At 32.5% G+C, this 15,320-nt stretch overlaps 3 protein-coding genes and 1 pseudogene across 3 annotated transcripts in view; 1 reads left to right on the top strand and 3 right to left on the bottom strand.

Annotated features, from left to right (window-relative positions):
- LOC126698739 (uncharacterized) overlaps nt 1-15,320 on the bottom strand; it is an 81,451-nt gene that overhangs the window by 5,644 nt on the left and 60,487 nt on the right. The gene's annotated exons all lie outside the window — the stretch shown is intronic.
- LOC126698738 (alcohol dehydrogenase-like) overlaps nt 1-15,320 on the top strand; it is an 80,194-nt gene that overhangs the window by 11,023 nt on the left and 53,851 nt on the right. The gene's annotated exons all lie outside the window — the stretch shown is intronic.
- Nucleotides 1-15,320, bottom strand: part of LOC126698735 (pentatricopeptide repeat-containing protein At5g48910-like) — a 52,761-nt gene that overhangs the window by 17,605 nt on the left and 19,836 nt on the right. The window lies entirely within an intron of this gene.
- LOC126698736 (pentatricopeptide repeat-containing protein At5g48910-like) lies at nt 10,806-12,874 on the bottom strand (annotated as a pseudogene).

Here is a 15,320-nt window from a genome sequence, read left to right as displayed (position 1 = left end):
TAACTCGATTTTAGTGTCATCGAGTATCGAAATAGGGGTACGCTCCTATATAGTTTGAAAATAGGGGTATATTGCCAAATATTTTGCCAAATAGGGGCAAAAGGCTAGATTCTCCATAATTAAAGTATATAAGAATATAGTGGCATTCTATTGCATTCTCTCTCTCTCTCTCTCTCTCTCTCTCTCTCTCTCTCTCTCTCTCTCTCTCTCTCTCATTTGTTTGATTTTTGTTTGACATAATAGTTAGTTATTTTGGAAGTGAGAATTTAAATTTATATCAAAATACAAATTTGGCTATGTATTGAAATGTGCCTATCTACTATTTCAGTAATATCAACTATTTGAGAAATTTGAATACTATATTTGAAACTTTAAAGAGTTTATTTGTACTAAAAAAAAATTTAGGAAAATATAATGCACCATAACATAGTTTAGAAAAATATGGACCACCTCAAAAATGAATAATATCAATCAAACACATCCAAAATAATAAAATAATATATTTGTAGAGATGGATAGATGGAAACAATTTTAGAAATTGTTTAATTTTTAGGAAAAAAAAATTATCCTCCACAAAATTTAAAGAACAAATTATACATTATATCACAATTACAAAATAATTATCTATTCCTACACATCATGTGAGTCTGTGTGGACACAACGGATGAGAGTCGCTACCTAGTTTTTGCAATGGTTTAGGAACCATATATATAGCGTCCTCTCAAGAAATGACCTTTTGATCTTGCTACTAGAGATATGGGTTTGGAGTTAAGGTATGGTCTTGGGAAGGTGTTAGGCATCCAAAACCACCTAACCCTAAGGCTGGCTTCCCTTCATTGTGTCTTATGTTTTAACCCTATTAAAGACACACTCAACATTGCATCTACTCACACACACACTAGCATCAATCATCCCTAACCATACATCTATCATGGCAATCAAACAAAGCCTAACATTCATCTAATATGGCATACCCTAACATACATCTAGCATACAAATAAAACAATCTAACATTCATCTAATCATGGCATACCACGACTTCAAACTATCATACATCTAGCATGGCATCTCCTATCATATTACATCATCTAAGGTAGCAACAAAATAAGGCAGAGACACAAACATGAAAAGATTCATGCAAGCATGTGATCAAGCATAACTCATCAAGCAAGCATGCTCAAATCTATTGTTAAGCAAAATCATATTTGAATATGCATATTCACGTGAATGTGTGACTTACCTGCCTTACCTTACAGTAACTCAGCACCTATGGCATTATGCACGAACATATGAATGAATGGCATAGCATTTAACAAAGAAATGAAAACAAACCCTAATTTAAACATGTGAAAGGCAAATAAACAAGCATACATGTGAAACAGAGACTCAAACTTATATACATATAAAAAGAGGAACAAAACAGAAGCTTAACATGTGAGACAAATAGAGAAAACAAAACAAAAACTTGAACAAGCCTGTGTATGCATAATTTGGCTTGCGTTCATGTGCTGAATTATGCATACGCGGGTTTAGCCCAGAAACCCTCGCCAAAAACACAGCAACACAGAAAATAGAGTAGAATTTTAAAACAAAAAATCTAACAATCTAACATGCTATAAATGTAAAAACTGCATAGACTTGACTAAACAAACATATTAAAACACATATTAAAACACATAAAAGCAAAAATTAAATCAAACAGAAAGATCAAAGTCAAAAAAGAAAAAGAAAAGAAAAGAAAGAACATCTCAAAACAAAACTCTTGAAGTTTGATTTTTGACCATTCCCCTCAGTCAAATCTATTTACAAATCAATAAAAATGCGATTAGTAATCTTAAAATTCAAAGATCAAGGCCAAAAATGGTCATAATCAAATAAAATTGACTTGAGGATATTTTATGAAAAACTCCCTTTTTGATTCACTATTTCTAGTGAATCTTAGTGTTTTCCAGTGGGATTTTTGTGTGTTTTAAAAAGGTACCATGTATGGCTATTTATATTGTGAAAATGAGGGTTTGGAACGGCTTTTAGACGACGTGGGATTTGTTCCAAACCTCAGTCTTTAATGCAGAAAAATTGTCTTTCATAGGTTTCCGAAAGCCTACCTGCTTGTGCAGGCTTATGCCTACGTGTGCAGGCTTATACCTGTGTATGCAAGTCGAGGGTTATTTTCCAAAAATAGATTTTTTGCTCATTAAAAAGTTATATTTTCCTTTTTAACATCTTTCAAGTCAATTTGTAATTTGATTGAGCCCTAAACCAACCTTAGGTCTTAGGATTTCGGCATCATTGAAGAACGGGGGCTTGAGTTGCAAAAGGTACAAAATGCAATGTCTATAGTTTGAAACTAGTTTAGAAATAAAAACTTTGACTTGAAATCCATAGGCATGAGGGGAAAAAAGAGAGAGAAATCCTTGGAATCAATACTTATAGGAATGCTTGAAATTAGTATTGTGTGGGTCAAAAAATCTATTAAAATTGATAAAGAACTAACCGTCACAATTAATTTATAGATAACTTGTACAATAATGGAATTTGAGAAGAGAGAATCTATGTAAATGGGCAATACAAACATGAGAAGAAAAAGACATCAGTTGTATCATTCATAATTAGTCCTCGGGAGTGTTGATGATGGACTTTTGAGTACAATTGTTTTGCACTTACTCTATTTTATATTTCACACTTTTTACTAGAATTTTCGAATCCCTTATTTGTGGGATTCCCATCTTATTTATAGAGGAAAGGTTCCTGAAATGGAAGATACTTGTCTCATCTTGTTTTTTCCCTTCTTTTAAGGTGAAGGTGGGTGGAAGCATGAGTGTATGACACTATTCTAATGAGTCATTCCATAAAAAATGCAGCCTGACTAGTAGGTAGAAGGCATTTAATGTGAAGGTGATGGTTTTTGAGTTTTGACATTATCTCACCTGGCTTGCTAGGCGCACTCACTCTTTCAGCTAAGTAGAGTCTTCTATAGACTTTAGAGAAGATCCTTGAATGGATGGTCGAAAATAAAACAATCCTTGGTCGGACCTTCCTGATTGGGCTCTTGGTTGGCTTTGTATGCTTCCTTGAGGCTTGCAAGTTGGACTTATCTTGCCCTTTTTGACCCATCTCTTTCCTTTTTGCCCTAGGTTTACTATGCTTATCTGATCCACCCCCCCCCCCCCCCCCCAAGTTCCAAATACTAGAAGAATATTCCCAACCAAAATTTTATTAGCCCCAAATAAGCGGTTTTACAATAGTGAATCCAAGAGCCATGTTCCCAAATTACATCATAAAAGGAAAGAAAATAGCTGGTAATCAAGTAATTGAATACAAAAATAAAAATAAAAGTAAATTAAATTAAATCTCATCATCAATTACGATTAATGAGGTCTAGTGGAATCAATTAGCATAATCAAGTAAATGGATATAACTGGTTGTGAGTGATTGCGACCCCGGCTTGCCAATTTGTTCTCGAACTGGGCCTAACCCGCCTAACAGGTGGGATTGTGATGCTCAAAATGTCGAATTTACTATAAAATGTACTCCCCTTAGATCGAGGGTTTTACATAAAGTCACCACTTATTTAATTTAAATGGAAAAATAAGAAAACCTTCTCTATAAAAAATGCTTTTGTTGTATTAATATATATGTCAATTTACATCAATTTTGTAACAAAATTTACGATGTTTTTTTGGTCCTAGATACAATATAAGAAAGTAAATTACATTACTTTGTTTCCTAGTTACATTCTAAAAAAAATGTAAAATTGCATATACAAGAGTCTAGTCTAGAGCCCTTGATCTTGGTTCGGAGGCTAATTTATGAGATGGGAAGGGATTAAGCACCCATCTCACCTGGTAAAATCGGTCTCCTAGGTTAAGTTGGCCAATATCATGTCATGTCAAACAAATGCAAATTCACATAAACATGTTAATTTTCAAGAATTGTAAACAAGCATGTGTTGGGGAATTTAATGCAAAGAGAAACAAAAAATGAAATTTGTTAGATAACAATGTAAATGTAAAGAAAGCATGAAAGTAATGACATGTTCATCCAAGAATTTAATGTAAAACAGAGAATTCCTAGCTTAGACATGTTCATCCAAGCATGTTTGATAGATCAAAAAATTAGATATGTTCATCCAATCATATTATAAAAAGTAAAAAATAACTTAGAAGTGTTCATCCAAGCATGTGAAGGAAAACAAAGAATTGTCATGTTATTTGTCATCCACACAATTGCAAAGAAAAAACAAAACGATTAAGCATATTTGATCATTCAAGCAATTATGGAAAAAAAAAAAGTAAAGAAAAATCACTTAGACATGTTCATCTAGAGAAAATCAGAATATTTAGACATGTTTGTCTAAGCATTTAAAAAAGAGAGTAAAACAACCATCTGGACATGTTAATCTAAGCATTCAAGTGAAAGTTGCGCATTAGCCTAGAAGTGTTCATCTAAGCATGTAAAAGGAACATCAATGAGATATTTAGACATGTTCATCCAAGTATATCACCGAAACTTTAGAAAATTTGAATGTCATGTGTCATGGGATTAGGGAATGTTATTACATTACTTTCATGTGAAAATGCATTGTATTACAAGAAACGAATTCAATATACATATTTGTTAAAAAAAAACAGCATGTGTTATAAGAACAAATTCAACATATAGAGGAAAGATCAAGGATTGGCATACAAAAGGAATTCGAGTATTTAGTATGTAACGAAGAACTAACATTTGAGAATGTTGGAGGAAAAAGGAAAATCAAGTATGTGGCAGAAAACAAAAGTTTAAACATGTTAGAAGGAAAATCAAGCATGTGATAGCAAACAAGAGTTTAAGCATGTTGGAGGAAAATGAAACTTAGGCATAGGATAACAAACCAAAGGTTTAAGAAAACTCAACATTTAAGCATGAATATCAAAATAAAGGCCAAATATAAAAAATGTATGAGATCATAAACTCAAGTCAATGCAATACATATAGTTTATATACATGTGACAGTACATATAGTTTATTAATATGATACATTATATAAACAAGATTAAAAAGAAAGAAACCAAGTAATGAAAAGAAAACTTAATCAAAATCTCCATATATTTTATGAGAACATAAAGGAAAGCAAATCAGCAATTTGAGACAAATTATAATGAATCTTAATTTTTTTGAAAGACTAAAGAGATAGCAAGAAATATAAGGAATAATAAACTAGTGCAAAAATTTAAGGAACATAATTAACTACTTACTAGCATAGAGCATAAATTAAAGGGGGAAGTGATCACTTAAAGGGCTAGAGAGAAAGCAAGGAAGTACTAAACTACAACCAAAGCACGAACAATGGTTGCACAACAACTATTCTTTTCTTCTTTCTCCCTAGCTCACCAGAGGGAATATGGGTGCTAGAAATGGAAGACGTCTTCTTTATTTATAGGGGAAGGGATGGCTTAGCTTTAAAGCTAAGTTGTTAGCTTTCTTCTGAAGCTAAGGGAGGAGATAAGCCTATTAGATAAGCTGGAACAGACTTGGTGTTGATCCCTATTTGAAATTTGAAAGGAATTTGAAGATGATGCTGAACTTGTGTTATCTTTTGCACTTGTTTGGTGTTTTAGCTATAACTTTCTGCACAAAATTCCAATTGATTTGGGATTGATATTTTCCAAAAGGAAATTTAATTCTCTACAACTATTCCAGAGATAGAGAAAACCAAATTTCAATGTTTTCCAGGCCAAAAATGCGATTTAATTTGCTGCTGAAATAGTAACGTTTTTTGAGCATTTTTCTATTTTTTGAAAATTTTCATAGAATGTATCGTTTTCTCTATCCAACTTGTTTTTCAAAAGCTTTCTTCTGAATCTAAGGGAGGAGATAAGCCTATTAGATAAGCTGGAATAGATTTGGTGTTGATCCCTATTTGAAATTTGAAAGGAAGTCGAAGATGATGCTGAACTTGTGTTATCTTTTGCACATGTTTGGTGTTTTGGCTCTAACTTTCTGCTCAAAATTTCAATTGATTCAGGATTAGTGTCTTTTGAAAGGAAATTTAATTCTCCACAATTTTTCCAGAAATAGAGAAAACCAAATTTCAATGTTTTTAAGTTGCTGCTGAAAATAGTAACATTTTTTTTTTAAAACATTTTTCTGTTATTTTTTGAAATTTTTCATAGAATGTATCTTTTTCTCTATCTAACCTGTTTTTCAAAAGAGTTGATAAAATGCCATAAAGGAAAACTCTTTTTATTATTTTTTTAAAACTAATAAAATGAAATGAAATCCAATCAAAATTTACACTTAATTAATGTTAAATTAATTCTTGTTGGAACCAATCAAAATTTAGTGTTTAAAATAAGACGTGATCGGGGCCCATTGTGTAGGTGAGCCACGATCATTGAAAATTGTTTATATGATAACTTTTGATCGGGTCGTCTGATTAAGGCCCATGACGTACTATTGTGATTGTTAGAGCATCAAGATTTGTTTTGTATCACAAATCTGAAGATCTAATTATTGAAATTACGATCATGCCCTTGGTGCAAAATTACTGCTTTATCCTTAAATGTCGGTTAAATATAAATTGTAAAATGGGCTGTCTACACTGATGTCGTCGACAAAGTCACTCCATTGTTGTATGCATGTACTGTTAACCCATATTTGAGTCCTACATTTCCCATAATGAGACAAAGCCAGTAGATTAAGTTGTGTTGCCATTTAGAATTTGTGAATTATATCTTTCTTTCTTTTAAATTTTTTCTTTTGTTATCAAACAGTAAAAGTTATAGTCATCTCCAAACACCTCGCTACAAAAAGGAATCACGTTTCTTTGCATGAAAAGAGACACTCACAACATATGGGCCTCACAACAATAATGAGGCCCATTTGTTTTGAGTGTCCTTCCGCATGCAGTGAAAACACAAGATGCATTTTCCCTCACTACCCTCTTCAGTAATAAATTAAATTCTAATTGGAGATTGAACATGCCCAGTGCAATTCCAGTTCATTGCTCCTACATGTACTTGCGTACGTGTCCAGTGACCAGAGAGGTGCTAGAGCTACACATGATCTAACTTGTTTTTTTGTTGGTTTAAAACGACATTTAGTACAGGAATATTTCAAATCTAGTTAGATTATTGAGTTTATTATATTCTTATTTTCAAATTTTACTACCTACTTATGATATGGATGATAATAAATTATTATGTAAATAATTTGACCTCTGGATCCCTTGGCTTATGAGTAGAAGTACCTCTAAAAACCGATTAACTAATCTATATATATATATATATATATATATATATTAATAGGTAAAATTTAGAGAAAGTTCAATTAAAATTTGAAATTAAAATCTAATTTTGCATCATGTGTCTATATTTATGTGGGGATCACATCATAATTATTCATTTAACTTTGTGCCATGTGTCCACTTAAGATTTTTAATTTTTGTGTTGAGTGAGTTAATAAGTGAAAAATACTAAGAATCTATTTCTATAAAAAAATTAAAAAAAAAAAACCAATCACATATACTCAATAAAAATCACCACACAACAAAAATCAATACACATTTTATCATTAAAAATTAGGAAAAAAATAATCATAAGTAGTATTAAATTTAGGTAAATTTTTTAATATGTGACTAATTACGATTAATTTAAAAAAAAAGAATTTGAATAATTATTTATATTTTTATGATAAAAGTTGTGTTTAATTTTAAATGTATCTACACGTACGCATGTATTAAATGCTATTTTTTAAAAAAATAATTTGATTAATTATTTATAATTTTATAATAAAAATTGTGTTTAAATTCAAATGTTTTCATGCGTTTGCATGTGTTATATGCTAGTATATATATAAAAGCTAAATATATGAGATAATCCATTAGTTTCTCAATTGGATTTCACATGTGGACTAAGTTTAATTTGTCGTACTTGTCTAATTATCTAACTTTTTAAATTTTTGTGCCAAAGTGTGAAAACCAAAAGAGACATAATTGCTAAAATGTAAAACACCAAGGAGACACAATAATCATAAACCAAGAGCATTTAGATTCTAATAGTTCTTATTATTCCACCAGGACGTTGAATAATAACATTACATAGTACATGCTTCGAAGGTACGTAGCAGATGAGACCAAAACAGCAGTTGATCAAAAGAGGAGGCTATGATATGATATGATGCTCCAAGAAAATAACATGCTTTAAGGGTAGCAGATTAGACCAAAACAGGAGTTTACCAAAAGCGAAAGCATTCATTCTTTCATGCCAAATGCTCCCTAATACTTTATGTTTCATGTACTGGAAGTTTTTTACTTTTATTGTAATTCATATTTATTGGACTTTTTACAAGATTATAAATTGTCGGCATGCCAAATGCTCCCTAATACTTTATGTTTCATGTACAGGAAGTTTTTTACTTTTATTGTAATTCATATTTATTGGACTTTTTACAAGGTTATAAATTGTCGGCCTCTCTTTGAATCCTTGCTGTGTTCTTCTCCTCCTACGTAGTTATTCGTTACAATCGGTAAATAGTTGAATGGATAAATAGTTATTCGTTACAAGTCTCATTTTGCTCTTTTTCTCTTTTGATTTTTGTTTCACAAAATTTTAATTGATTTACACTGTCCTCTTCTTTAGTTCTTTTATGAGATTTTTATTTCATTGGAACTAGAATGTGGATAAAAATTGTCGACAATGTCAGCAAAGCAAACAAACAATGTTTTATAATAATAAAAAAATGGAAAGAAAAATATGAAATATGATGATATGCGAATGATAGTTTTCTATAGTTTTTCTTTTTCAGCTAGAAATTTAAAGGTATTTACACTCATTTTAGTCATATAGATTTTATATTGTAGCACTAAAATTTCATTTCACATTTGTTTGTATCCTATATGTGCTTTGAATATATGTATAAAATTAAAATATTTGCTTAGAAATTGAATATAGTATTGTAAAAACACTGTTTTTGTATTTTTTGTATTTTTTTTTTTTTTTTTTTGCTCTCGTAATTTTATTCACTGTTTATTAACAGCTTATAGTATTGTTTATTGCAGCAACTGATAGAATAATCACAATCACAAGAGTTCTAAGTTTTATTTTTTATTAACGTCATAAGGATTTGTCTTCTCTCTTTTGTATGTGTAGATATACAATTCTTTAAACTAAAAAAGTCATGGAATTTTGATTATATTCAACTTCAAAGTTCTGAACAATATTATTATAACTGAGTTTAGATCCTTTGAATAATAATAATAATAATAATAATTGTAGGGTTACAATTTGAAGCCCAAGCCCAAAATGTATGGAGTCTTGGTCTAAGGAGCCCAATACAATGAATTTGTAGAGAATGGGTTGGAAACCTAGACTTTTGCGAATTAGATGATCGACCAATAGGTTTTGATAATAAAGAAAGAAAGATAACAAAAGTTTACTAGAGAAAATCGTCCTCGGATTTTACCCGAGGAGGTTGATTCTTAAATATTGTTTTTAAGACTTTGTTACAAGTCTGGTACCCAGATTGCTCCGAGCCCTTCTTTTTTCCCTTCTTCTCTATTTTATACTATCTTCCTCTCATTTCCACTGTCCACGTGTAGATTTAGATTGATAGTGCTGATACTTGTCCAATCAGCCCCTCCTTAAAGTCTTTAGGAGTGGTTGTAAAGGCTGAAAAGTACGGTTCAGTTAATTGCAGAGTATTTAATGCAATAGTAGCAGCTTTCTCTTAGATATTTCCATGCCTTCTTTTGTCCTGTTCTTTCTTAATACTTATCCTCTTCCATGGAACGGTCCGAAGTGTCACTCTTAATGGCAGACCATTCCCTTTGTCCTCGGCCTTGCCTATCTGAGGAGGAGTTCTTCCTCGGATTGGGCCCTTAGCCCAACATATACATAGATATGGACTTCCTGGCCTTTCACCTCACAATAATAATAATAATAATAATAATTATTATTATTATTATTATTGTGTTTCCATGCCTATTCACAAGTTACAACCTAGTATTGTTAATAGTTATGCAAGTGATCATTAAAATTAATGGTTACGTTTGCAATCATTAAAAAAAAAAAAAATTGCTTCTCAAAAAAAAAAAGTATATGTGTAATTAATCTCTCTTTTGTGAGGTTTTTAAATGGATCAGGGCTTGTAACTCTACTATTAGCTTTAACAAACTTATATTATGTCTAAAACCACCAAGTAAGCACTGGTCCATTTCTCAACATAGAATTGAGTTAATTCAAGTCAAGGATTCACAATTAGAAGAGAGGTACTTATAAAAAAAAAAAAAACAATTAGATGAGAGGAGAACATCTTTAAGATGATATTATTTCCAATTACCTTTTTTTTTTTTTTTTAAGGTTGCAATTACTTGTGTGTCACCTCATATACAAAGCTTCCAAGTTCCAACTAGTGCAATGCAAACTTGCACATTTGCATCTAGGTATCTAAAAAAATACCTATTATACACACAAAAGTTATTTTATATATTTTACAATCCAATTTTACAACTCACTCAACATTCCAATTCTTATTTTTCAACCCTATTCATTTATTTATTCATTTCTCTTTCTTCCTCCCCAACTCTTTCTTTCTCTTTCACTACTTTTCTATCTCTTCCTTTGAAACAAACCAAATAAAATAAAATAATTTTGTTTTACAACCATGCTACAGTGTTCATAGTTCCTAAAATGTATAAGCAATAGCAGCCCGGAAAAAGCATGTTTTGGGCTTTTGAGAATATAAAATAGCAATTTGGAGAGTTTTACACCCCCGATACCAATGCTAATAGACATACATCCACCAAATGGATACAAGCAAGGCTCTGTTTTGAAGAAATAAGACATTGAATACAATTGTTATGACTATGTAATGTTCTAAAATATTTTGAATCAATTGTGTATACGGTTGCACCAGAGAGTCGAGACTGCCAAATATGTACATATGATTGAGTTATTACCAGTAATCCTTACATGAACAAGACCCATGCTCAAAATGGTGAAAGCGCTTCCGGTCACTTATGATTATCTTACGTTTGTAAATTTTTGAGATTAGTTTAATTGAGGAGTGACAATCTTCACATATACGTAGGTTCTTCACAATCCAAAGTGGTGTATGAGGACTTGTACAGATTAAGCCAAAGGCAACTGCAATCTTCTCACTATGATAATGCAAGGCACTTTCTTTTTCTTCTTCATCCAAGTTGAGCAAGACTTGTGAGGTGTCTGGCCTATAGCCTATCAACCTTAATTGGTTGGCAATTTCATCCAACATTGAATGGATTTCTTTGGCTCTAGAATGGGAGTCATCGTCTACTAGAAACTCCTGAATTTCTCCGTCAAGCTCTATCCAACTGCATCCAGGGTCTTTCCTTATGTCCATCTCCTTCATCATCAACCTCACATCTGCAACTGCCTCCCAATTTCCTGAAGACGCATACATATTTGAGAGAGCCACATAAGACCCGCTATCATGAGGAACCATATCCATCAAAACCTTTGCAACTCGTCTGCCCATTTCTATGTTACCATGAATCTTACAAGCACCAAGTAAGGCTTTCCAGATCACATCATCTGGCTCGATTGGCATGTTTAAGATAAGCTCTTCAGCTTCTTCTAAATGTCCAGCACGACCTAATAGATCAACCATACACCCATAATGTTCAATTCTGGGTTCAAAGCCAACTGCCTTAACCATGTAGCTGAAAAAAGATCACCCCTCGTCCACCAAACCAGCATGGCTACATGCACTCAACACACCAATATAAGTAACATCACTAGGTGTCACTCCAGATCTTTCCATCCTTGAAAAATAATCAAGTGCATCGTTTGCTCGACCATGCATTGCAAGTCCACCAATTATTGTGCTCCAAGTGATTGCGTTCTTTCTTGGCAATCTCTCAAAAACTTGAAGTGCCTTCTCAATGCTCCCGCACTTAGAATACATATCAACCAAAGCAGAACCAAGAACATCATCAATTTCAATCCCATTCTTTTCTGCATACAAATGTACCCATTTCCCCAACTCAAGCGCCCCGAAACGTGAAATTTCTGGCAGAACACTAACCAAAGTCACGTAATTTGGGCACACATCTCCTATCTGCATCTCACGAAACATCTCTATTGCCTCCTTAAATAAACCATTTTGAGCATACCCAGATATCATCACATTCCATGACACTACACTTCTTTCAGGCATGCTATCAAACAATTCCCTAGCAGCACCAAACTCCCCAAGTCTCACATACCCATCAACCGTTACGTTCCATAAAACTACATTACCCTCTTCCTTTTTCTTATTATTCCTCACAACTTCATCCCCTTCATCAAATTCAATCAAATTCCTTATAAACAACAAATGGGCATCCTTCATAACCCCACACATCACATACATCTTAACAAGATTGCTAACTACAAACTCATCACTATCCAGTCCATACTTCACAACCAACCCATGAACTTGCATCCCTTCTTTAAGCCTCGACGTTTGGGCACAGGCTTTCAACACAGAAGGAAATGTAAACTGATTGGGTTCCACAGAAGCATCACAAACCATTTGAAAGAACAACAACAAGGCAGCCAGTGGTTTACCATCGTCATTGCTCTCAGCAAGAGCTCTGATTATAGTGTTCCAACTTCCAAGAAAAGCAATTTGGTTGGTGCATTTGGTCGAATACCTTGCGTGCGTAGTGGATATCACGGTGATTCGAAAGAGCAGAGAATCTGAGAACTTCGGCAGCAGCCAGAGGGTCGTGGATTTGAGCGGTTTTGATCATATGGGCATGGACTTGCTTCAAGTGTTTGATGGTTTTGCAGAGTGTGATGTTTGGGAAGAGTGAAGATGGGTGGGATGGTGGTGTGGTGTATATTGTGGAATTCTTGGCGAAAGTGGGTAATTACCCATAAAAAACTAACTATATAGTTAATAGGGTCCGTTTATAAAGTATTAGGAATTTTAGCAACTCGAGCCTCAAAGGCTCGATTTTGGGCCTCTAAATCGAGCCTTTAAGGCTCGGTTTAGGTAGTTTGATGTGGCAAAAATTCAGGCGGTGTCTACGTGGAACTCGAGTTTCTGAGACTCGAGTTCCACGTAGACGCCACGTCCACACGCTTTAAACTTGAGTCTTTGAGACTCGGTTTACTTAAAGTGAAACCGAGTCTCAGAGACTCGAGTTTCAAACACGTACCTACACTTGTGTGGGCGGGATGGGGCTGTTCTTTAAACTCAAGTCTTTGAGACTCGGTTTACTAAAAGTGAAACCGAGTCTTAGAGACTCGAGTTTCAAAGCACTATGCCCTGCTACTCTGGTCATGTCTGGTTGTCTGGTCATGTCAAACTGTCTTTGTTGCTTGTGCTTTGTGCTAGTCCATATATATTAACTGAGTACGTTGCTTATCTGGTCATGTCAACAGTCTTTGTTGCTTGTGCTTGTACTAGTCTATTAATTGAGTACGTTATTGAAGGACATGTCAAATGCTTTGTCTGTTTTGAGACATATTCAAAAAATATATTAGACTAGCACAAGCACCAAAAACTTCTCTCAGACTATTTTGAACCAGTTTTGTCTGTTTAGGAACATACTCAATGAATATTAGACTAACAATAAAAAACTCTCACACTACTCTCAGATGCAGAGAATATTTTGACTAAATACAACTCTCACGCCTTCAACAACTTGAATCACAGAACCTCAACAACTCTCACACTTTCAGCAACTTCAATCACAGAACCTCTCTCAACAACTCTCATAGAAACTCAAACTCTCATACATATTTAGCAGCAAAACATTGCTCCTCTCACTCTCATACAATCTCAGCAGTACATTTGCACATCATTATGTCAAGTAAGGGTCTCCTCACTCTCTAATTAGTTGTTTAGTGTATATAGCTGCTTTAAAAAGTGTTGCTTGCATTGAATTTGTCATGCCATTTCCTAATAAAATATTTGTTTGTATTAGGCAAATATATTTGTTTCCTGATAAGATATTTGTTTGTATTAGGCAAATATATTTGTTTCCTGATAAGATATTTGTTTGTATTAAAATATGTATATTTGTTTCCTTATAAAAAATATGTATATATATTTATATTTATATTTATACAACTATATAATTAAATATTTATATATACATATTTTTATTTATATATTTATAAAACTATATAATTAAATAATTAAATATTTATATAAATATATTTATATAAATATTTAAATATTTAATTATATAATTGTATAAATAGGCTAAATATATATATATATATATATATTAGAGAAAGATACAGGAATCCACTAATAATCCATCCACATAGAAATATGGAGTAGACATGCATAGGTTCCAAATATGGAGGGAGATTTTCTTCTTTTTCTCTCTTATTCAATCTTGCACACAAATTCTTCTACCCAATAATGGATATGTGAACCTGGCGGCTGGCTACTTCGCCCATTGTGGACAAATGTTTAAAAATTTAAAAACTTAGGCATATAGTTCGAAAGCTGTTAAAAGATGCTGAGTCTATCAAAATATGACAAGTTGATGATTTTTTGTTCATAGCTTTTTCTCCATCTATATATAATGAATTTTGCAGTGAAAATTATTTCATTGAAAAGTAGGCATATAGGACTTCAAAACGAATATAATTTGATTCAATGGTGATTTTAAATAAGTGAGATGCGACCGTTTGAAATTGGCAAAACTATATTTTCTTCAATATTTTCACTTGAGTAAAATGTTCTTGTTCCTATGCAAATTTTTAGGTTGTGAATTCTCATTTGTAGAAAATGTAAAAAACGTATACAAGGCACAAAACAGCAACTTTTTCGTCAGAGAGGGCAGTCACGAAATGAAGATCTTGAAGCCTTTCTCTTACTTAATTTAGAAACAAAAAATAAAATAAAATAAAAAACTTGGGAAAAAAAATAAAAAAACTCATCTATGTGCTGTGATCCAAAAAAACAAGTTATTAGAATTCTTGATAACACCTTAAGCCTTAAACCTTTAGAAGTTAAATCCCTAGAGTTGTTTTTCCTTTCAAGATTTAGTGTTTTACCTTAGTTACCAAATCTTGTGCTGATAATTAGGCTTTATCATTATTGCTTTAGATTTTGAAGTTATCTGCTTCCTTTCTCCATAATTTGGATGAAATTTGAGTTTGTATATCACATCTGGTATATTTGATTGTATATTAATGCCTTGATTTTGAAATTAGATGATATGTCTAATTTGATTGATCATGATTATATTCACACTAGTGTTTTTTTTTTTTTTTTTTTTTTTGTTTGTCTGATGAACCCTGCTCTATGTTATTTCATCAATAGTAGTGTAATAGGGTATGACATTAATTTAA

This window comes from Quercus robur, chromosome 9 (genome assembly GCF_932294415.1).
Source record: "Quercus robur chromosome 9, dhQueRobu3.1, whole genome shotgun sequence".
Lineage (NCBI taxonomy): Eukaryota > Viridiplantae > Streptophyta > Magnoliopsida > Fagales > Fagaceae > Quercus > Quercus robur.
The sequence above is the reverse complement of the archived record's forward strand: the minus strand, read 5'-3'. Positions and strand labels throughout refer to the sequence as shown.